The 23,799-nt window shown below is 29.6% G+C and overlaps 1 non-coding gene across 1 annotated transcript; it reads right to left on the bottom strand.

Annotated features, from left to right (window-relative positions):
• Positions 1-4,430: 4,430 nt before the first annotated feature.
• Positions 4,431-4,537, bottom strand: LOC139895314 (small nucleolar RNA R71). The gene has a single exon (XR_011775771.1). It is a non-coding gene; the product is annotated as a small nucleolar RNA R71 (small nucleolar RNA).
• Between the last annotated feature and the right edge of the window lie 19,262 nt (positions 4,538-23,799).

The raw sequence follows: 23,799 nt of genomic DNA, 5'->3' as shown, positions 1-23,799 counted from the left end.
ACGACGAATTTTAAAAATCATATTTTTAACTTAGCAAAATAAAGTAAATTTTTTTTTTTAAATTTACACCAAACTTAAATTTAAAATGCATAAAATTAAAAATTCATATTAAAAATTCACACCAAACTTAAATTATATTTTTGTTTTAAAAATATTAATTTTTCAAATATTTACAATTTTAAATATATATTAATTTTAACAACTTTACAATATTATTTTAATATTAATTTTAAAAACAAAGTAAAAATAAAATTAAAAATATTTTTGGTCTTTTATCCCACTTTAATCAATCAAATATTATCAAAAATATACGCCCCTCTTTTCAGTAAAGTAATTTCGGTTCCTTAACCTAGTTTAACTCATGACGAATTTTTGAAATATTTTGGGTTGATTGATTAAAGATATTTATACCTTAAGAATAAACGCTAATTTGTTCGCTATAAAGTATTAAATTGGTATTTGATAAAATATAGTGTAAATAATCCGGCGGTATCCCTCAAGAAAGACAAGCTTTTAGTTGCAGTTATCCTATTTACAAGGAATATTTGTTTAAATATTAAAAGGTAAAGACAAAAGACAGATTCGACGAATTGAAGACGCAAACGACCAAAAAGCTAAAAAGTACAAAGTACAAGCAAAGAGGTTCAAATTATTGATGAGAAACGTCTCAAAATTACAAGAGTACAAGACGCAAAACGCAAAGTACAAGATATTAAATTATACGAAAGGACGTTCGAAAATCCGGAACCGAGACATGAACCAACTTTCAACGTACGACGCAACGGATCGAAAGTTACAAATTAATTATGTATATAAATATAATATAATATATAATTAATTATATAAATTATATATTTATATTATATTTATATAATAAAATCCGTCGGCAAGCTAGGAACCAAACTTGTGTGAGCTGGATTCCACAGCTCCGCACTCGCGGAGCTTATAAAGCCCAAAAAGGCCGCACTCGTGGAGCCCACAAAATCAGAAATCCACCTATAAAAGGCCATGCAATTCGACGGATTATTTACTTTATTTTCTTTTCATCATACGTAAATATATATATATATATATATATATATATATATATATATATATATATATATATATATATATATATATATATATATATATTATAATTTTAATTTTAATTTTAATCCTAATAATAAGGGTATGTTAGCGAATGTTGTAAGGGTGTAAGTCGAAATTCTGTCCGTGTAACGCTACGCTATTTTTAATCATTGTAAGTTATGTTCAACCTTTTTAATTTAATGTCTCGTAGCTAAGTTATTATTATGCTTATTTAAAACGAAGTAATCATGATGTTAGGTTAAAAATACTAAAATTGGGTAATTGGGCTTTGTACCATAATTGGGGTTTGGACAAAAGAACGACACTTGTGGAAATTAGACTATGGGCTATTAATGGGCTTTATATTTGTTTAACTAAATGATAGCTTGTTAATTTTAATATAAAGATTTACAATTGGACGTCCCTATAAATAACCATATACACTCGATCGGACACGATGGGCGGGATATTTATATGTACGAATAATCGTTCATTTAACCGGATACGAGAATGGATTAATAGTCTATGGAATTATTAAAACATGGGTGAAATTATGTACAAGGACACTTGGCATAATTGATAACAAAGTATTAAAACCTTGGGTTACACGCAGTCGATATCCTGGTGTAATTATTAAACAAAATATTAAGACCTTGTTACAGTTTAAGTCCCCAATTAGTTGGAATATTTGACTTCGGGTATAAGGATAATTTGACGAGGACACTCGCACTTTATATTTATGACTGATGGACTGTTATGGACAAAAACTAGACGGACATATTAAATAATCCAGGACAAAGGACATTTAACCCATGGGCATAAAACTAAAATCAACACGTCAAACATCTTGATTACGGAAGTTTAAATAAGTATAATTCCTTTATTTTCATATTTAATTGCACTTCTAATTATTGCACTTTTATTTATTGTTATTGTATTTAATTGCACTTTTATTTATTGTCATTGTATTTAATTACACTTTTAATTTTCGTACTCTTTAATTATCGTAATTTTATTTTATCGCACTTTTATTTATCGCAATTTCATTATCGTTATTTACTTTACGCTTTAAATTAAGTCTTTTATTTATTTAATATTTTACATTAGGTTTTAACTGCGACTAAAGTTTTAAAAATCGACAAACCGGTCATTAAACGGTAAAAACCCCCTTTATAATAATAATATTACTTAAATATATATTTGTATTTTTATAAATTAAAACTAATATAGCGTTAAGCTTTGTTTAAAGATTTCCCTGTGGAACGAACCGGACTTACTAAAAACTACACTACTGTACGATTAGGTACACTGCCTATAAGTGTTGTAGCAAGGTTTAGGTATATCCATTCTATAAATAAATAAATATCTTGTGTAAAATTATATCGTATTTAATAGTTTTTCCTAGTAAAATATACACTATTTCATATACGCCTCGCATAACATCAAGTATTTTTGGCGCCGCTGCCGGGGAACATAAACGCCGAAAGCGCAACACTAAAAATAGAAAAAAAAAGTTTTTATAAAAGTTTTTGTTAAGTTTTTTTTATAAATATAAGTTTTAAAAATAATAAAAATTTAAAAATTTAAAAAGAAAGAAAAATACATTTATATTTTTAAGAGTTTATAATATTTATAAGTATTTTTATTTTAGTTTTAAAATTAAATTTTTATTTAAGTTATATTTATATTTTATGTATAATATAAAAAGTAAAAAAATAAAAATATAAAAAAAAAAACTGAACCTGTAAAAATCGACCCTTTTTGAGCTGAAATTGAACCCTCCGCGACTCGCGGAGAATTTGAACTGGACCATACCGCACTCGCGGAGGTCTTCTGACAGGTCAAACCTAGGACTGCAATTAATACGAAATTAGGGTTTAAAATTTTATTATTATTAATAATTAGGGTTTTAATTAAATAAAATTAGTTTTAGTTTTATTTTAATTTGTATTTTTAAGTTATATTAAGTTTTAATAAATTATAAAATTAATAGTTTTATAAAATAAAAAATATAAAAATTATATTTTTATAAAAATTATATATTCATAAACTTTAGTTTTATTTTTTATATTTCGTACCTTTTTAATCGTTTCTTGTAATATTTTTAAATTTTTTTTCGCTCGTATTTAATTTAAGACATAGTTTTTTGCCGTAGTTATTTTATTTCTAGATTTTTAAGATTTGCCGTAAAATTCCTTAAGTGCTTTTTCTTAGACTAAGATTTAGGTGCTTTAGAATTTTACGACGCTACAAATTTTAGTTTCTTTTTAAGTTTCGACGCGCTACTTTCTTATCTTTTATTTTTCGACATTTTTCGACGCGCTCTTTTTCTTTCTTATTTCTCGCCAATCTAGTTTTTAGGACTTAGATTTTTTTTCTCTATTTCTTATCTAAATTTCTTTAAATTACGAAAAAATTATTTTAAGCGGTTAAATTGATAGACATCAAAATTTTCTGGTTCGTAGTAATAGTTGGATTTGTACGTGGACCGGGTTATTGGAGCCAAATAGTACTCAATTATATTGAGACCAAACGAATCTGCCCCTCTGCTGCATCTTTTGGCTATTCGAAACGTGGGCAAAATCAGAAAAGTCTATTAATTGGATAACTTATATAATTTTTCTTTCTTTTTAAAAAACTAATAGGATATTCAGTTAATGCACCGAGCAAAACGTTCACCACCTTTTGTACGTTCACCACCTGTAACTCGATCAAGACATCTAGCAAATATTGTCACCGTTGATTTTTCTTCAGAATTATCATCCAGTCGACCAAGTACTCCAATTTAAATTTCCGATAATCCATTTTTTGAACCCGACCTCACAATTGAGAATCCGGAGAATATTCAAGGACAATTCATAGATCCTGAACCATTAATTTTTTCTCCGGAACCACCAATCATTCAAACAGAGATTGTTGAGGAACGAACCATTAAATCAGAATCCTCTAGTGATTCAGATTCAACAAATTCAGTCATGGAAAATCTGGAACCTTTAAGTATGGAAGACCGAATGAGAGCTAAACGCACTGGCCAAGGTCACGCAATTACTCATCCAGACATTAATGCGCCAGATTATGAAATCAAAGGACAAATTCTACACATGGTAACTAATCAATGCCAATTTAGTGGGGCGCCGAAGGAAGATCCAAATGAACATCTTCGTACCTTTAATAGGATCTGCACTCTATTTAAAATAAGAGAAGTGGAGGATGAACAGATATATCTCATGTTATTTCCCTGGACTTTAAAGGGAGAAGCCAAAGATTGGTTAGAATCATTACCTGAAGGGGCGATTGATACATGGGACGTTTTAGTTGAAAAATTTCTTAAACAATTCTTTCCGGCATCTAAAGCCGTGAGACTTCAAGGAGAAATTGTTACGTTCACACAAAAGCCAAATGAAACTCTATATGAGGCATGGACAAGATTTGGAAAGTTATTGAAAGGATGTCCGCAACATGGTTTAGGCACTTGTCAAATAGTACAAATATTCTACCAAGGATGCGACATCACTACAAGGAAAGACATCGATATAGCAGCTGGTGGTTCCATTATGAAGAAAACAGAAACTGATGTTTGCAAAATTATTGATAACACTGCTTCCCACTCACATGAGTGGCACCAAGAAAAAGATATCGTTAGATCATCTAAAGCAGCTAGAGCCGATTCTAGCCATGACTTAGATTCCATTTCCGCAAAGATAGATGCTGTCGAGAGACGAATGGAAAAGATGACTAAAGATATCCACTCAATATGAATGAGTTGTGAGCAGTGTGGAGGACCACATTTAACAAAAGATTGTCTCAGTATTGAACTAACAATGGAACAAAGAGAGAATTTTTCATACTTAAACCAAAGGCCTGAAAATAATTATCAGAATAATTATCAACCGCCAAGACCGAACTACAATCAAAACCAAAATTATAATCGAAATGTTCCATACAACAACCAACAAGGTCCTAGCAATCAACAAGTATCCAACAATACTTACAACCAGCAAAGACCTAATTTTCAAAACAAACCACCACAAACCGATGATAAAAAGCCGAATTTAGAAGATATGATGACGAAGCTAGTTGAATCTCAAACGCAGTTTTTCACATCTCAGAAACAAACCAATGAACAAAATGCTCAAGCATTTAGAAATCAACAAGCTTCTATTCAAAATTTGGAACAAAAGTAAGTAACCTAGCAAAGTTAATAGGTGAAAGAAAACCGGAAAGTCTACCTAGTGATACAAATGCTAACCCCCGAAATGAAACAGCTAAAGCCATTAACACAAGAAGTGGTATTACACTTAAACCACCTGAAATACCTGTAATTTCTGAAGAAGCTATTCCTACTCCACAAGAACCACAATCTGATCAAGATAAGGAAAAAGAACCGGTACTTGAAAAGGTTAATGAAGATAACACAGTTAAGGCTAAACCTTATGTTAAACCATACCAACCACTACTTCCTTACCCAAGTAAAATGAGAAAAGAGAAACTTGAAGCCGAGCAATCCAAATTCTTGGATATGTTTGTAAATCTTCCTTTCATTGATGTGATTTCAGGAATGCCTAGATATGCTAAATTTCTGAAAGATCTAATCACAAATAGAAAGAAAATGGAAGAACTCTCGGTTGTTACTATGAATGCTAATTGTTCAGCAGTGCTATTGAATAAGATACCAGAAAAACTATCTGATCCAGGAAGTTTCACAATTCCATGTTTTCTGGGAAGTCTTAGTTCAATAGAAGCATTGGCAGACTTAGGCGCTAGTATAAATCTAATGCCGTATTCACTATACGCTAAACTAGGCCTTGGAGAATTGAAACCAACACGAATAAGCATACAACTAGCCGATAGATCAGTAAAATATCCTAGAGGGATAATGGAGAACATGCTAGTTAAAGTTGGTACTTTAGTATTTCCAGTAGATTTTGTTGTTCTGGACATGGAAGAAGATTCTCAAGTTCCTCTCATATTAGGAAGACCATTCTTAAACACGGCTAAAGCAATGATAGACGTGTTTGGTAAGAAATTGACCCTAAGTATAGAGGACGAGAGTGTTACTTTTTCAGTTGATAGAGCAATGCAACAATCGCAATCTTCAGATGATACATGCTATTATATTCAAACTATAGATTCACATGCAGAATTGTTAGAAGAATTTCCAGAATTACAAGGAACAGGAGAATGTTCTTTAGGAGAAGGAACTGAACCAATTGATGAAACTGAAATGTTAGCTACACTTATGGCTAATGGATATAAACCAACAACAGAAGAAATTCAAATGCTAAAAGAAGAAGACAGATATCGATATAAATCATCGATAGAAGAACCTACGACATTAGAGTTAAAGCCACTTCCAAAACATTTGGAATACGCTTATTTACATGGTGAATCTGAATTACCTGTAATAATATCTTCTTCTCTTACTGAAAATGAAAAATCTCAACTCATTTCTGTGTTGAAAGCTCATAAACCAGCTATTGCATGGAAGATTCATGATATTAAAGGAATAAGTCCTTCGTATTGCACACATAAAATCCTTATGGAAGAAGGTCATAAAACGTATGTGCAACGCCAACGAAGAGTAAATCCTAATATGCAAGATGTTGTTAAGAAAGAAATTATTAAACTGCTTGATGCAGGTTTAATTTATCCAATTTCTGATAGTCCATGGGTAAGCCCAGTTCAATGCGTGCCTAAGAAGGGTGGCATGACTGTCATTACAAATGAGAAAAATGAGCTTATTCCTACTAGGACTGTAATAGGATGGCGTGTATGTATTGATTATAGAAAATTAAATGACGCCACCAGAAAAGATCACTTTTCCTTACCTTTCATTAATCAAATGTTGGAAAGATTAGCCGGAAACAGTTACTATTGTTTTCTTGAGGGTTTTTCCGGATATTTTCAGATTCCAATAGCACCCGAGGATCAAGAGAAAACCACATTCACGTGCCCTTATGGTACTTTTGCTTACAAACGCATGCCATTTGGACTTTGCAACGCCCCTGCAACCTTTCAAAGGTGCATGATGGCGATTTTTCACGACATGATAGAAGAATGCATGGAAGTTTTCATGGATGACTTTTCAGTCTTCGGTGATACTTTTGAATCATGTCTAGTTAATCTTGAACGAATGCTTATTAGATGCGAACAATCAAATCTAGTACTTAATTGGGAGAAATGCCATTTCATGGTTAAAGAAGGCATCGTTCTTGGTCATAAAATCTCAAAAGAAGGAATTGAAGTGGATAGAGCTAAAGTAGATGTAATTGCTAAACTTCCACATCCCACAAATGTTAGAGGAGTTAGGAGTTTTCTAGGGCATGCCGGTTTTTACCGACGTTTCATAAAAGATTTTTCTAAAATTGCCACTCCTATGAATAAACTCCTAGAAAAGGATGCTCCATTCATCTTTTCAGATGAATGCATTAAATATTTTAATATACTTAAAGAAAAACTCACTAATGCGCCAATCATGATAACTCCAAATTGGAATCTACCATTTGAACTAATGTGCGATGCAAGTGATTTTGCAATGGGAGCCGTTTTAGGACAAAGGATTGAAAAACGATTTCAACCTATATATTATGCTAGTAAGACGTTACAAGGAGCACAAACAAATTACACAACTACTGAAAAAGAACTCCTTGCTATTGTCTTTGCTTTTGAAAAATTTCGTTCATATCTCGTTCTAGCTAAAACAGTGGTTTATACTGATCATTCTGCTCTTAGATACCTATTTTCAAAACAACATGCTAAACCAAGATTAATCCGTTGGATCTTACTCTTACAAGAGTTTGATATTGAAATCCGAGATAAAAGAGGAGCAGAAAATCTCGCCGCTGATCATCTTTCTCGTCTTGAAAATCCTGAATTAGAAGTTCTAAATGAATCGGCCATACAAGACAACTTTCCTGATGAATATCTATTGAAGATAGATTATAATGAAATTCCATGGTTTGCAGACTATGCAAACTATTTAGTATGTGGATTCCTTGAAAAAGGATTTTCGTACCAAAAACGAAAGAAATTCTTTAGTGATATAAAACACTATTTCTGGGAAGATCCACGTTTGTTTAAAAGTTGTCCCGATGGAATAATACGCCGATGTGTATTCGGAGATGAAGCTAGTAAAATCTTAAACCATTGTCACACAGGACCAACAGGAGGGCATTATGGGCCTCAACTCACAGCAAGAAAATTTTATGATGCTGGATTCTATTGGCCTACAATTTACAAAGACGCACACCTTCTTTGCAAATCCTGTGATGCATGTCAAAGGGCCGGAAAAATAAATCAACGTGATGAAATGCCACAAAATGTCATTCAAGTATGTGAAGTATTTGACATTTGGGGTATTGACTTTATGGGTCCATTTCCAAAATCTCATAATAATCTATATATTCTCGTAGCCATTGATTATGCATCTAAATGGGCGGAAGCACAAGCTCTCCCAACTAACGATGCACGAGTTGTAGTCAACTTTTTAAAATGCCTTTTTGCTAGGTTTGGAACACCGAAAGCTTTAATAAGTGATCGGGGTACTCATTTTTGTAATAATCAACTTGAGAAAGTTCTTAAAAGATATGGAGTAACTCATAAAATATCCACTGCTTATCATCCACAGACAAGTAGACAAGTTGAAAATACCAACCGAGCATTAAAACGTATTCTAGAGAAAACCGTAGGATCAAATCCGAAGGAATGGTCCATTAAATTGGAGGATGCACTCTGGGCTTTTAGAACAGCCTACAAAACTCCAATTGGAACCACACCTTTTAGACTCGTTTACGGAAAAACATGTCATCTTCCAGTAGAAATTGAACACAAAGCATTTTGGGCTTTGAAGACATGTAATCTTGATTTACATAAAGCTGGACGTCTACGATTAAGTCAACTAAACGAATTAGAAGAATTAAGACAAGAAGCATACGAAAATTCGTTAATCTATAAGGAAAGAACGAAGAAATGGCATGATAAAAGAATCAGAAGTTCAAAAGAATTTAAAGAAGGAGATAGAGTTCTTCTTTTCAATTCACGATTCAAGCTATTTCCTGGAAAATTGAAATCAAGATGGTCTGGACCATTCATAGTCAAAAGAGTTTTCCCATACGGAACAGTAGAATTGATAAATTCAAATGGGATTGAATTTAAGGTTAATGGTCACAGAGTTAAACATTACATAGATAGTCCAATGGAAGTTGACAACGAATTTAATCACAATTTCGACACCACAGCTAACTAAGTGTGGGGAGAATCAAGTTTTTAAAGGATAATATGTATTTCTATTAGAGTTAGATTTTCTGTTTTCGTGTAGTTCTCGAAAATGGAACCCGAATGGTCTTTCCCTAGCAGACCCTAAAGAACTAGTCTTCTCCCCCCATTCTGAATTTTAAATTTTTTTTAGGTTTTACGAGATGAAGACTTCCTGTGAATTAAACCATGGTCTAATGCTACATGCTTTGATCACTAAACGTAATAATGACACCCTTCCAAGTGAAATAGTATCATTAATCAGAAGTAAATTGGACGGAGTAAGAAAAGAATCCAGATGCCAAAATAATAAGTTACAATTTGGTAAAGGAAAATCAAAATCCGCAACGAAAAGGAGAGCACGACACCTTGAAAGATGTTACAAATGCGGAAAATGGTCACACGAAGGAAAATGTTCGACGAATCATACATATTCCAATACCGAATTCATTACTTTATGCAGAGACGGACCGTTCATATGTTTAGAAGAAAAAACATTGAATGCTCGAGGTTACGCCTATGTAGCTATGGAAAATCAATTAGTCCGACTATCTTATGAGTGGGCTAGAGCATATCACTAAGAATACTATCTCACAGGTAAGTTTGTACAGTTTTTATTTTTATTTTTATTTTTAATCTTTTGATAATAAACGCTAATTTGTTCGTTATAAAGTATTAAATTGGTATTCGATAAAATTAGGTCTTGCGACCGAAATTATTGATATCATACAAAAATTTATTACATCACTGCGAAATTTACCGTTTATTCTTAAGGTATAAATATCTTTAATCAATCAACCCAAAATATTTCAAAAATTCGTCATGAGTTAAACTAGGTTAAGGAACCGAAATTACTTTACCGAAAAGAGGGGCGTATATTTTTGATAATATTTGATTGATTAAAGTGGGATAAAAGACCAAAAAGATTTTTAATTTTATTTTTACTTTGTTTTTAAAATTAATATTAAAATAATATTGAAAACTTGTTAAAATTAATATATATTTAAAATTGTAAATATTTAAAAAATAATATTGTTAAAACAAAAATATAATTTAAGTTTGGTGTGAATTTTTAATATGAATTTTTAATTTTATGCATTTTAAATTTAAGTTTGGTGTAAATTTAAAAACAAAAATTTACTTTATTTTGCTAAGTTAAAAATATGATTTTTAAAATTCGTCGTGAGTTGAAGACTAGGTCGTTGAACCAAAATTGCTTTACCCGAGGGAGGGACGAGAACTTTTATTATCATTATTTTTAATCTTATTGAACTAAAGTATGCCAAAAACATTTTAAAAAAAAACCCCCCAAAATCTTTGCTTTTAAAACAGCGCTTTAAGTTGACAAATTTTAAAATTTTGTCGAGGGACGGACTAGGACAACGATCCGAAACGCCCTCGCTCCTAAAGGAAAACAAAATTTTTAGAATTTAATTTATTAAATGTTTTAAAAAGTTATAAGGTTTTAAAAAAAAAAAAAATAGCCGCGACTCGCGGTGCTTTGTGGGTTCCCACCACCGCACTCGCGGAGCTTAGAAAATCCAGAAAAAAATATAACTGGTCGAACAGACCAGTTTGTACACCAACCACACTAATTTTCTGCGAAAAAACCCACGAAAAACACTCCCAAATTCGTGATTTTTCACCATTTTTCATCAAATCTTTCATAAAATTACAATGAGGAGACTATTATCAAGGAATTACTCAAGGAAATCGGTAAATTTCTACACCTAAATACCATTTAATCCGAATTTTTAGTGTTCTTGAACAATTTCATGCCTAATTCGATTTTGATGCTTTCTAGTATAATAATGCTTCAATTGTTTGTGTATTATGCTTGTATAACCTAGATTGATGCTATTTAACATGATTAGAAGCTTTGAACTTCAATTTTTGAATAATCTAGGGTTTGTGTTCTTGAGCAAAATTAGAGCTTTTTGATATAAACAGGTTATGGCCGAATTCTGTTGTTAGTTTATGTGACGACCCGGGAATTTCCGACTAAATTTAAACTTGATCTTTATACGTTTTCCGACACGATAAGCAAAGTCTATAATGTTGAGTCTCGAAAACTTTGAAACTATGTTCATGTGTTCAATTACCCTTTGACTATCCCCGACGATTCACGAACAACTGTTTATAATTAAATGTGTGTGTGTGTATATATGTATATATATATATATATATATATATATATATATATAAATATTAAATATTCAGTAAATTATATGATTGATGGATATGAGATAATAAAGGGTAATATATTATATGTAACTACAAAGTAAAGTAAAAATTTCAATGTTAATATGATTACCATTATTTCAGTATTATTATTAATATTAATATTAATATTAATATTAGTATCATTATTGTTATTATATAAAGTATATATAGATATACATACGAAATTTGATAAATATAAATTGATATACTATTATTATTATTATTAACATTATTATTATCAATGATATTAATACTATTATAACTAAAAATAGTATTAGTATCACTAATAAATTTACTATTACCATTTATATTATTATTATCATTATTAGTAAATAAAATCATTATTATTGTTAGTATTAATAACATCATATTGTTATTCTTCATTCATCATCATTAGTCTTTATTAGTAATATTATTAGTAATATTATTATTAGTATTATTAATATTAGTAATATTAATATTAATATATTAGTTAATAATCAAAAGCAAGAATTATATATATATATATATATATATATATATATATATATATATATATATATATATATATATATATATATATATATATATATATATATATATATATATATATATATATATATATATATATATATAATTGGTAAATATAAATACAGTTTTAACTAAGTACATAAACATTCACTGAATATAGATAATCTATATAAATAAATACAAATATAGATACAAAGATATACAAATTACAGATATAGTTATATTAAAGACATATATATGGTACAGATACATAAATATGTACGCATATATAAATACAGATATTATATATGATTCTGTTTTCAGTCCTTTTCAAGGCTGTAGAGGATTGGTACTCTTTGTCTTCAATAAGTTTCCTATCATTAACTATAGTACAAATCAGTTACACATCAATTTGTCTTTTATTTTCTTTCCTGACTTTTGAGCCTGCTTGTCGACACCATTGCCATAAATCCAACAAATTATTCTATGCAATGAAGAACTTATTCCATTCCTCATTATCATATTTAAATATCGATCACACTTGCTGCTAATCTGTCTACCTGGTTCGAGAAAAATAAAACAACCACATCGAACTGTACCTGCTGCTATTCTCTTGAGTCAAAGCAAGAACCAAATAATATAAATAAACACCATCCTATAACCACATCGAACTGCACCTGCTGCTTCTATTCGTTATTGAGATTCGACAACACTGCATATTGGTTCTTGACTGTTAAGAATACAAAACCAAAATCAAACCACAATCACCATCATATTTAACTGCTGCTAAAACTCAAAGTCTACTACTGTAAGTACTACCGATTTACAGCTACAACTAAATTTGTTTATCATATTCTTGATAAGAGAACTCATTTTCACATTCGTTTTATAATCACAACCACAATTTTACTACCTCTATTGAACACAACTATATGTATTATTAATTTCTAATTTATTCGATCAAAACACACAAATAGATTACATCATAATAAATCTGAATGAAATTGATTACTAATTTATAATGAACGATGATGGTGGATAAAAATATAAATTTATATAAATAGATAAATAAATAAATAAATAATAAAGGACACAGATTACCTACTTGATCCATTACTGGACCGATTCATGATCGATTGATGATAAATTGATGCAGACTCTGTATTACACGCTGTGATGATCGATTTTCCTTCCTTGTGTGAACGAACACCAACCAAATACCAACTACCTGCTTCTGTTCTTTGTCGATTGAACTCCTTGATTGATATTTCAATCAACTTCACTTCAGCAAAACGATTAGGCGTGCTCCATTAAATTCTTCTTCATTTAATCATCGACTGATACTTGATATAAAGCCAAATCGAACAACCTGTCGATTGATTAACCACAATACCTCAAACAGTTTAATTAATTCAAACTGATAAGCTATCATAAATCATTACCTTTGAACCTCAAGAACCATTTTGGATACTGCTGCTAATTGCTTGATCGAGTCACCATAAAAGCCGGAGCACCTACAGAACTTCTGCAAATAATTCGATTGAATAAAAAAAGGCTCGGTTATAAACTTAAAGAGAATTAGGTTAGATAACTGGATTGGGCTTGTAACTTGGAATTTGGGCTTCTTATCAAATTGGACCCTTGTTGGTCTAAGCCCGTACGAATTTAAGGTATAAAAATAGAGTTAGTATTATTATTATTATTAATGTTATTATTACTATTATCTTTACCTTATTATTATTATTATTATTATTATTATTATTATTATTATTATTATTATTATTATTATTATTATTATTATTATTATTAATATTATTATTATTATTATTATTATTATTATTATTATTATTATTATTATTATTATTATTATTATTAGTATTAATATAAATATTATTATTACTAATATCAATATCATTATTAATATCATTATTATTTTACTACTAATATCATTATTATTATTATTATTATTATTATTATTATTATTATTATTATTATTATTATTACTAACTATAACTTTAAATTTTAAATGTATAATGGATATAAAATATAACTATATTTTTATGATTCCAAACTAAAAAGATAGATATTATAAGTTAGATACAAATATTAGATATAGAAATATATATACTACTTTTACTAATAAAATACTTTTTGTTCATTTACGTTTTAATATAACTCGAATTTATTAAAAATATTGTCATATTAAAAATTATGAGTATTTAAAAATATGGATACTAAGTATTTATTCTAAATATATTAATAAGGTATATAATATATTATTATTATAACCTGATGAATATATAAAATAGAAATATTTAAGTAACTATAAATATCCTAATGAAATATATAAAATAGAGATATTTAACTCACCTAAGCTCCGAAAGCAGTGTAAACGAAATGGATCAACCAACTAGTCATTTCAATTCATCTCATGGGTTTGTAGTCGACTTAATCAATGGAGACGCGAAGAAGGCGATCCTCTTCACCAACCGAATTCACCTCTTGGCAATGAACCTGTAGCACTTACCGGCGAACCAATCCGAAACACCATTTTCACCCTCATTATCCGAATATCTCGCTATAATTATATACTATCTCAAATTCTAAACCTTATTCATTCGCTCGTTCCTACCGACAATCATCCCGGAGTAATAAGTCAACAAGCTTCGCACTTGAGTTGTAGCCATGAAAAGTATGGTGCAAAATGTACCAGCTTCAGCAACAGTACCGACACCAACTGTACCACCAACAACAACATCCACATCACACGCCTCAACATCACAATCTGTCCCACGAACATCAACATCATACGCACCATAGATATCAAGGAGTACCAACAGCAATTAACAATGAAGTATTGAACCATAACTTCATTAATATTCTGCGAAGAATATGTGGATCCTAATAGTTTTAGAGATTACTTATTCTAACTCAAATCGAAAATAAAATGAGTCTAATATGATATTGACTCATTAAATCTATGATTACATCTGAAGAAAATATATATGTATATATATATTTTCATAAAGATTATGATTAAAAATTCTTTCGTACAAACGGTTAATGATGAAAATATTTTAACGGGTAGGTAATACCCGAGGAATATTTATATTTCACATTAATAAGTTACATTGTACATTCTTCAATTCAGATTCAGCAGTCATTAACAACACTGCTCAAATTCACACATATATGAATCCGTTCACCACAGAATAACCATTTCCATTCAAATTTCATATTTGGATTTTAACCTATCAGAATCCAACAAGTGGCATAATGAAGAAAACATTTGACGGAATAAAATTTGTTAGAAACAAACAAATTAACTATGAGAAATTTTGTTAAGAATTCACGCTAACAAAATCCTAGCTAACTGTTCCTAGCTAACTGTGGACTAAACAGCTGAGGACTACCAACAGTGGACAATTAAAATGAATTAAAATATTGATTATAACATATGAAACTAAACAATGCTTCAAGTTTGCCACTTGATTTCATCTTAAACCTCATTTGTATCTTGACGATTACAATCTACGTTTAAAACTTTCGTGATTCTTGAAAACACTTCAATCAGGAGGATGAATCAACCGCATTTCATCTACGGAAGAAAAGATTTACGTATATAGTTATGCACCTGAAAAATTCTCGGAACCTGAGTAAACATTTAAAACGTATCTGTGCTAACTCCTTGGGAGTTGTTATAGCAAAAATAACTTTACAATCCCTTTTCAATGTAGCCAATTTTGTCACAGCTCCAACAAGTCAACTTCGACTTTTCATTCAAAGTAGCCTTACTATAATCCTGATATATACGATTACCCTTTTGATACCAGAGAATTCTTTTATATTCCACCATATTACCAGCAGACGTACCAGCAACCTCATTGCTTCTTGGCTTAAATCTCTCTGACAAATCATTATATTTATTCATTGAAACCCTATCATATAATCATCCGCATCTTGTAACGAGAACTGCCATACCAATTACCGGGAATCAACAATCAGTACTTTGAAAACTCACAGCATATCTACATCAACAATTATATGTATGACATTTATCTCTTAGAATTATAATCTCTTATTCTGAAATTCTGAAAAGCACTCAGTCACAAATCAATACTCTGAATGTTGAAAAAGCTGAATGAAGCAGCAGAAATCGTAGACAACCGTAAATGACCTTAATCATCGGAAGTTTGATGATAAAGAACAGTATGTTGGAAAAGCTTAGAAAAGTTGGAACTGAAAAACGGATTGAGCTAACCATGAAGGAGACCAAAGACAAATACAAGGACCAAACCCTATATTCAAAGGATCCAAGTAATTCTGGATCCAATGAAACCTTTAGAGAATATCTTGCTCCGTACTCATGTTAAAATCGTGCGAAAAATCTTTCTCCATCAACCATCGAACTTAGAAATTCCAAAATATCATCATCAATATCTTCGATATTTCTGAGGATATTTTCATGAATATTCTCGTCCGAAATTATATACCTCTTCGTGCTTCCTGTGTATCATTATATTAGAAACATTCAATAGAAAATTTAGTACCGAAAAGCAGATTATACGAAACTATGAAGAATGCTGTGGACAAATCACAAAGAATAAGTTTGACTTCAAAGAATCCAAATGATTCAATGTCTGCTAAAGTCTTTAGTAAATATCTTACTCCTTACTCTAAACCCTTGCAGACAATAGTTTTTATCATCCTCTGATCTTAGATATTCTGAGATATTATCGTATCTTTCATTATAAATATCCTCCATATCTCTGAAGATATTTTCATAACTATTCTTATCTGAAATCATTAATCTCTTCATGATATCAGTGTTACATCATATAGAAACTGTTAGTTTCTATATTCTGTAAACTTTCGAGCTTAAAATATGAATGTTTTTGAAGTAGTGTTGGGAACTGATGCATGAGTTAGTATAATATAATGACACTTGATCAACGTGATTATATTATAGTAAGTCATGCTGAGTTTCTAGTGGAACATGATGATTCACAGATCATAACGTCATCATGTGCCATATTACATGACTCTTTCATTCTGCTTAACTTCTGAACATATCAAGAAAGTATATTCTTGATAGTTCTATTCTCAGTGATTCTGGTAATTTGACAAATCAAATCATGCTATTACGTTCTTTCTTGTTTAGAACATTAAGCTCATTCAAAACTCCACACCTATGAATTCTGGACCGTTACTTGCAAAAAGAAAATAAAAGCATGAAGCTCTGAAATAGAAAGGGGGTATAAATTGCAGCAAATAAGAGAGAGCATTAACTGTGAATGACAATGATTATAGAAAACAGAAGCAAGGACTCCAAAACATAAGAGAAAATATAAAGCCCAATAACGACACGGAGGTTACAAACCGTGGATGTTAATACGAATAGCAATATAAAGACACAGTATAATCAAGAATAGTATCACCCCAAGGTAATAGTAAAAATAAACAGAATTTTCTGGAGGGAGATTGAAAAGAACGATGACAGGAATGATAATTGGGAAAATATCAAGGATTTGAAATGGATTAAGCATTTTCACAATCTTTTGGATGTATGAACTAAGAAAGAAAGTATAAGAATGGTGAAAATAATGGAACGGATAAAGTTTAATTTATAATGGGAATATCAGACAGAGTAATCGAGGCAGATCACCGTATTTAATTATAGAGATCATAATTTTCTTATTCACCGAAGAATCAAATCTTTTAGAATTCGAAGATCTTCTTTAAATCCCTTGAATTCCGAAATTCAAACAAGACAACGTCAAAAGTTAAAACAAAACTTCATTTATTCATTTCACTCTTTTATGATAACTTCATTCGTGCTCTTCGATTAATCGAATCATTTTATCCATATTACTCAATGATGATAAAACTCTAGTTATCAACTCATATTCGTCATGAAAACATTTTTATTGTTAACCATGACCACCACACTCAAATTTCGGGACGAAATTTCTTTAACGGGTAGGTACTGTGACGACCCGGGAATTTCCGACTAAATTTAAACTTGATCTTTATACGTTTTCTGACACGATAAGCAAAGTCTATAATGTTGAATCTCGAAAACTTTGAAACTATGTTCATGTGTTCAATTACCCTTTGACTATCCCCGACGATTCACGAACAACTGTTTATAATTAAATGTGTGTGTGTGTATATATGTGTGTGTATATATATATATATATATATATATATATATAAATATTAAATATTCAGTAAATTATATGATTGATGGATATGAGATAATAAAGGGTAATATATTATATGTAACTACAAAGTAAAGTAAAAATTTCAATGTTAATATGATTACCATTATTTCAGTATTATTATTAATATTAATATTAATATTAATATTAATATTAGTATCATTATTGTTATTATATAAAGTATATATAGATATACATACGAAATTTGATAAATATAAATTGATATACTATTATTATTATTATTAACATTATTATTATCAATGATATTAATACTATTATAACTAAAAATAGTATTAGTATCACTAATAAATTTACTATTACCATTTATATTATTATTATCATTATTAGTAAATAAAATCATTATTATTGTTAGTATTAATAACATCATATTGTTATTCTTCATTCATCATCATTAGTCTTTATTAGTAATATTATTAGTAATATTATTATTAGTATTATTAATATTAGTAATATTAATATTAATATATTAGTTAATAATCAAAAGCAAGAATTATATATATATATATATATATATATATATATATATATATATATATATATATATATATATATATATATATATATATATATATATATATATAAAATTGGTAAATATAAATACAGTTTTAACTAAGTACATAAACATTCACTGAATATAGATAATCTATATAAATAAATACAAATATAGATACAAAGATATACAAATTACAGATATAGTTATATTAAAGACATATATATGGTACAGATACATAAATATGTACGCATATATAAATACAGATATTATATATGATTCTGTTTTCAGTCCTTTTCAAGGCTGTAGAGGATTGGTACTCTTTGTCTTCAAAAAGTTTCCTATCATTAATTATAGTACAAATCAGTTACACATCAATTTGTCTTTTATTTTCTTTCCTGACTTTTGAGCCTGCTTGTCGACACCATTGCCATAAATCCAACAAATTATTCTATGCTATGAAGAACTTATTCCATTCCTCATTATCATATTTAAATATCGATCACACCTGCTGCTAATCTGTCTGCCTGGTTCGAGAAAAATAAAACAACCACATCGAACTGTACCTGCTGCTATTCTCTTGAGTCAAAGCAAGAACCAAATAATATAAATAAACACCATCCTACAACCACATCGAACTGCACCTGCTGCTTCTATTCGTTATTGAGATTCGATAACACTGCAGATTGGTTCTTGACTGTTAAGAATACAAAACCAAAATCAAACCACAATCACCATCATATTTAACTGCTGCTAAAACTCAAAGTCTACTACTGTAAGTACTACCAATTTACAGCTACAACTAAATTTGTTTATCATATTCCTGACAAGAGAACTCATTTTCACATTCGTTTTATAATCACAACCACAATTTTACTACCTCTATTGAACACAACTATATGTATTATTAATTTCTAATTTATTCGATCAAAACACACAAATAGATTACATCATAATAAATCTGAATGAAATTGATTACTAATTTATAATGAACGATGATGGTGGATAAAAATATAAATTTATATAAATAGATAAATAAATAAATAATAAAGGACACAGATTACCTACTTGATCCATTACTGGACCGATTCATGATCGATTGATGATAAATTGATGCAGACTCTGTATTACACGCTGTGATGATCGATTTTCCTTCCTTGTGTGAACGAACACCAACCAAATACCAACTACCTGCTTCTGTTCTTTGTCGATTGAACTCCTTGATTGATATTTCAATCAACTTCACTTCAGCAAAACAATTAGGCGTTCTCCATTAAATTCTTCTTCATTTAATCATCGACTGATACTTGATATAAAGCCAAATCGAACAACCTGTCGATTGATTAACCACAATACCTCAAACAGTTTAATTAATTCAAACTGATAAGCTATCATAAATCATTACCTTTGAACCTCAAGAACCATTTTGGATACTGCTGTTAATCGCTTGATCGAGTCACCATAAAATTCGGAGCACCTACAGAACTTCTGCAAATAATTCGATTGAATAAAAAAAGGCTCGGTTATAAACTTAAAGAGAATTAGGTTAGATAACTGGATTGGGCTTGTAACTTGGAATTTGGGCTTCTTATCAAATTGGACCCTTGTTGGTCTAAGCCCGTACGAATTTAAGGTATAAAAATAGAGTTAGTATTATTATTATTATTAATGTTATTATTACTATTATCTTTACCTTATTATTATTATTATTATTATTATTATTATTATTATTATTATTATTATTATTATTATTATTATTATTATTATTATTATTATTATTATTATTATTATTAGTATTAGTATTAATATAAATATTATTATTACTAATATCAATATCATTATTAATATCATTATTATTTTACTACTAATATCATTATTATTATTATTATTATTATTATTATTATTACTAACTATAACTTTAAATTTTAAATGTATAATGGATATAAAATATAACTATATTTTTATGATTCCAAACTAAAAAGATAGATATTATAAGTTAGATACAAATATTAGATATAGAAATATATATACTACTTTTACTAATAAAATACTTTTTGTTCATTTACGTTTTAATATAACTCGAATTTATTAAAAATATTGTCATATTAAAAATTATGAGTATTTAAAAATATGGATACTAAGTATTTATTCTAAATATATTAATAAGGTATATAATATATTATTATTATAACCTGATGAATATATAAAATAGAAATATTTAAGTAACTATAAATATCCTAATGAAATATATAAAATAGAAATATTTAAGTAACTATAAATATTACATTTAATATCACAAGTATATTATTAAAATAAAAAATATATATATTTATTTGAATATTATTATATGTGTTAATATGCATACTTGATATAGGTTCGTGAATCCGAGGTTGACCCTGCATTGTTCAGTTCCGTCGTATGTATATTTTTACTACAAAATATCGTATGGTGAGTTTCATTATTCCCTTTTTAAATGCTTTTGCAATATATATTTTTGGGACTGAGAATACATGCACTGCTTTTATAAATGCTTTACGAAATAGACACAAGTGATCCGAAACTACATTCTATGGTTGGATTATCAAATCGAATATCACCCTATATAGTCTGGTAATCTAAGAATTAGGGAACAGAAACCCTAATTGACGCGAACTCTAAAGATAGATCTATTGGGCCCAACAAGCCCCATCCAAAGTACCGGATGCTTTAGCACTTTGAAATTTATATCATGTCCGAAGGAGGATCCCGGAATGATGGGGATATTCTTATATGCATATTGTGAATGTCGATTACCAGGTGTTCAATCCATATGAATGATATTTTGTCTCTATGCATGGGACGTATGTTTATGAGAATTGTAAATATGAAATCTTGTGGTCTATTAAAATTATGAAATGATTATTTATGTTAAACTAATGAACTCACCAACCTTTTGGTTGACACTTTAAAGCATGTTTATTCTCAGGTACGAAAGAAATCTTCCGCTGTGCATTTGCTCATTTTAACGATATTACTTGGAGTCATTCATGACATATTTCAAAAGACGTTGCATTCGAGTCGTTGAGTTCATTAAGATTATTATTTAGTCAATTATAGTTAGATATTATGAAATGGTATGCATGCCGTCAACTTTCGATGAAATGAAAGATTGTCTTTTCAAAAACGAATGCAATGTTTGTAAAATGTATCATATAGAGGTCAAGTACCTCGCGATGTAATCAACTGTTATAAATCATTTATAATCGATATGGACTTCGTCCAGATGGATTAGGACGGGTCCTTTCAGTTTATGCTAAATTGAGTAGTGTAACATGTTTAGGTTGCTAAATGATCAAAACTTTGATCCTAAACATGATTTATGAAGATTAAAGTGGACTTTTTGAACCAAAATTGCATGAACTTGATTTAATTGATATGAATGCCATGAGGAACTTATTTAATTGTTATAATGATTGTTTGTGACATGTTTTAAAAGATAAATGCGAAGGAACTTTGTGTACATTTTTGTAAAAGTATATTTGTAAAAGTGTAGAATTGTTAATATTTTGAAAATGTGTATAGAGTTTAATATGGATTAAACATGTAATTGTAATTGTTTAGATTTATGATTTTGCTAAAACTAATGCATATTTAGATGCACAAAAATTGTATTTATTTTGCAGACTGAAAGGGGTGAATCTTCATCCCAGGCTCGCAATGCTCCTCCGGAAGATGCAGATCAACAGGAAATTAATAACCAATACCGACAAGATATGCCTCACCCAATTGCTTTATATTCAAACATTCATGAGGCAGATTTACATTCGAATTTGAGATTTGATAGATATTGGATAAACTATCCAAAATATCAAAAGAACCTACACAACCTTGTGTCTAATAATGTTGAGGTACCCAGAGTTATAGATTGGGAACCATTAGAGGTAGTGGAATTGGCCGAGCCAATCAGGGAATTACTTACTCAAAGGTATGGTAATTCTACTTTTAATGATTGGGTAAGTTTATTCAACATGCATAGACCTGTGTATAGAGAATGGTGTATAGAGTTATTATGTACTATTGAAATAAATGATCGGGTAGATACTTTAACCAATCGTAGTTTTCTTAGATTTTTATTAGGAGGGGAGATGCGCCATATGTCTTTACTAGATATGGCTCGGGCTTTACGTATATATTGAAATGTCCCGTTCTTATTGATTAAAAACGTTCCATATTAATTGATTTCGTTGCGAGGTTTTGACCTCTATATGAGACGTTTTTCAAAGACTGCATTCATTTTTAAAACAAACCATAACCTTTATTTCATAAATAAAGGTTAAAAAAGCTTTACGTAGATTATCAAATAATGATAATCTAAAATATCCTGTTTACACACGACCATTACATAATGGTTTACAATACAAATATGTTACATCGAAATCAGTTTCTTGAATGCAGTTTTTACACAATATCATACAAACATGGACTCCAAATCTTGTCCTTATTTTAGTATGCAACAGCGGAAGCTCTTAGTATTCACCTGAGAATAAACATGCTTTAAACGTCAACAAAAATGTTGGTGAGTTATAGGTTTAACCTATATATATCAAATCGTAACAATAGACCACAAGATTTCATATTTCAATACACATCCCATACATAGAGATAAAAATCATTCATATGGTGAACACCTGGTAACCGACATTAACAAGATGCATATATAAGAATATCCCCATCATTCCGGGACACCCTTCAGATATGATATAAATTTCGAAGTACTAAAGCATCCGGTACTTTGGATGGGGTTTGTTAGGCCCAATAGATCTATCTTTAGGATTCGCGTCAATTAGGGTGTCTGTTCCCTAATTCTTAGATTACCAGACTTAATAAAAAGGGGCATATTCGATTTCGATAATTCAACCATAGAATGTAGTTTCACGTACTTGTGTCTATTTTGTAAATCATTTATAAAACCTACATGTATTCTCATCCCAAAAATATTAGATTTTAAAAGTGGGACTATAACTCACATTCACAGATTTTTACTTCGTCGGG

The sequence above is a fragment of the Rutidosis leptorrhynchoides genome, chromosome 2 (genome assembly GCF_046630445.1).
Source record: "Rutidosis leptorrhynchoides isolate AG116_Rl617_1_P2 chromosome 2, CSIRO_AGI_Rlap_v1, whole genome shotgun sequence".
Taxonomy (NCBI): Eukaryota; Viridiplantae; Streptophyta; class Magnoliopsida; order Asterales; family Asteraceae; genus Rutidosis; species Rutidosis leptorrhynchoides.
The sequence above is the reverse complement of the archived record's forward strand: the minus strand, read 5'-3'. Positions and strand labels throughout refer to the sequence as shown.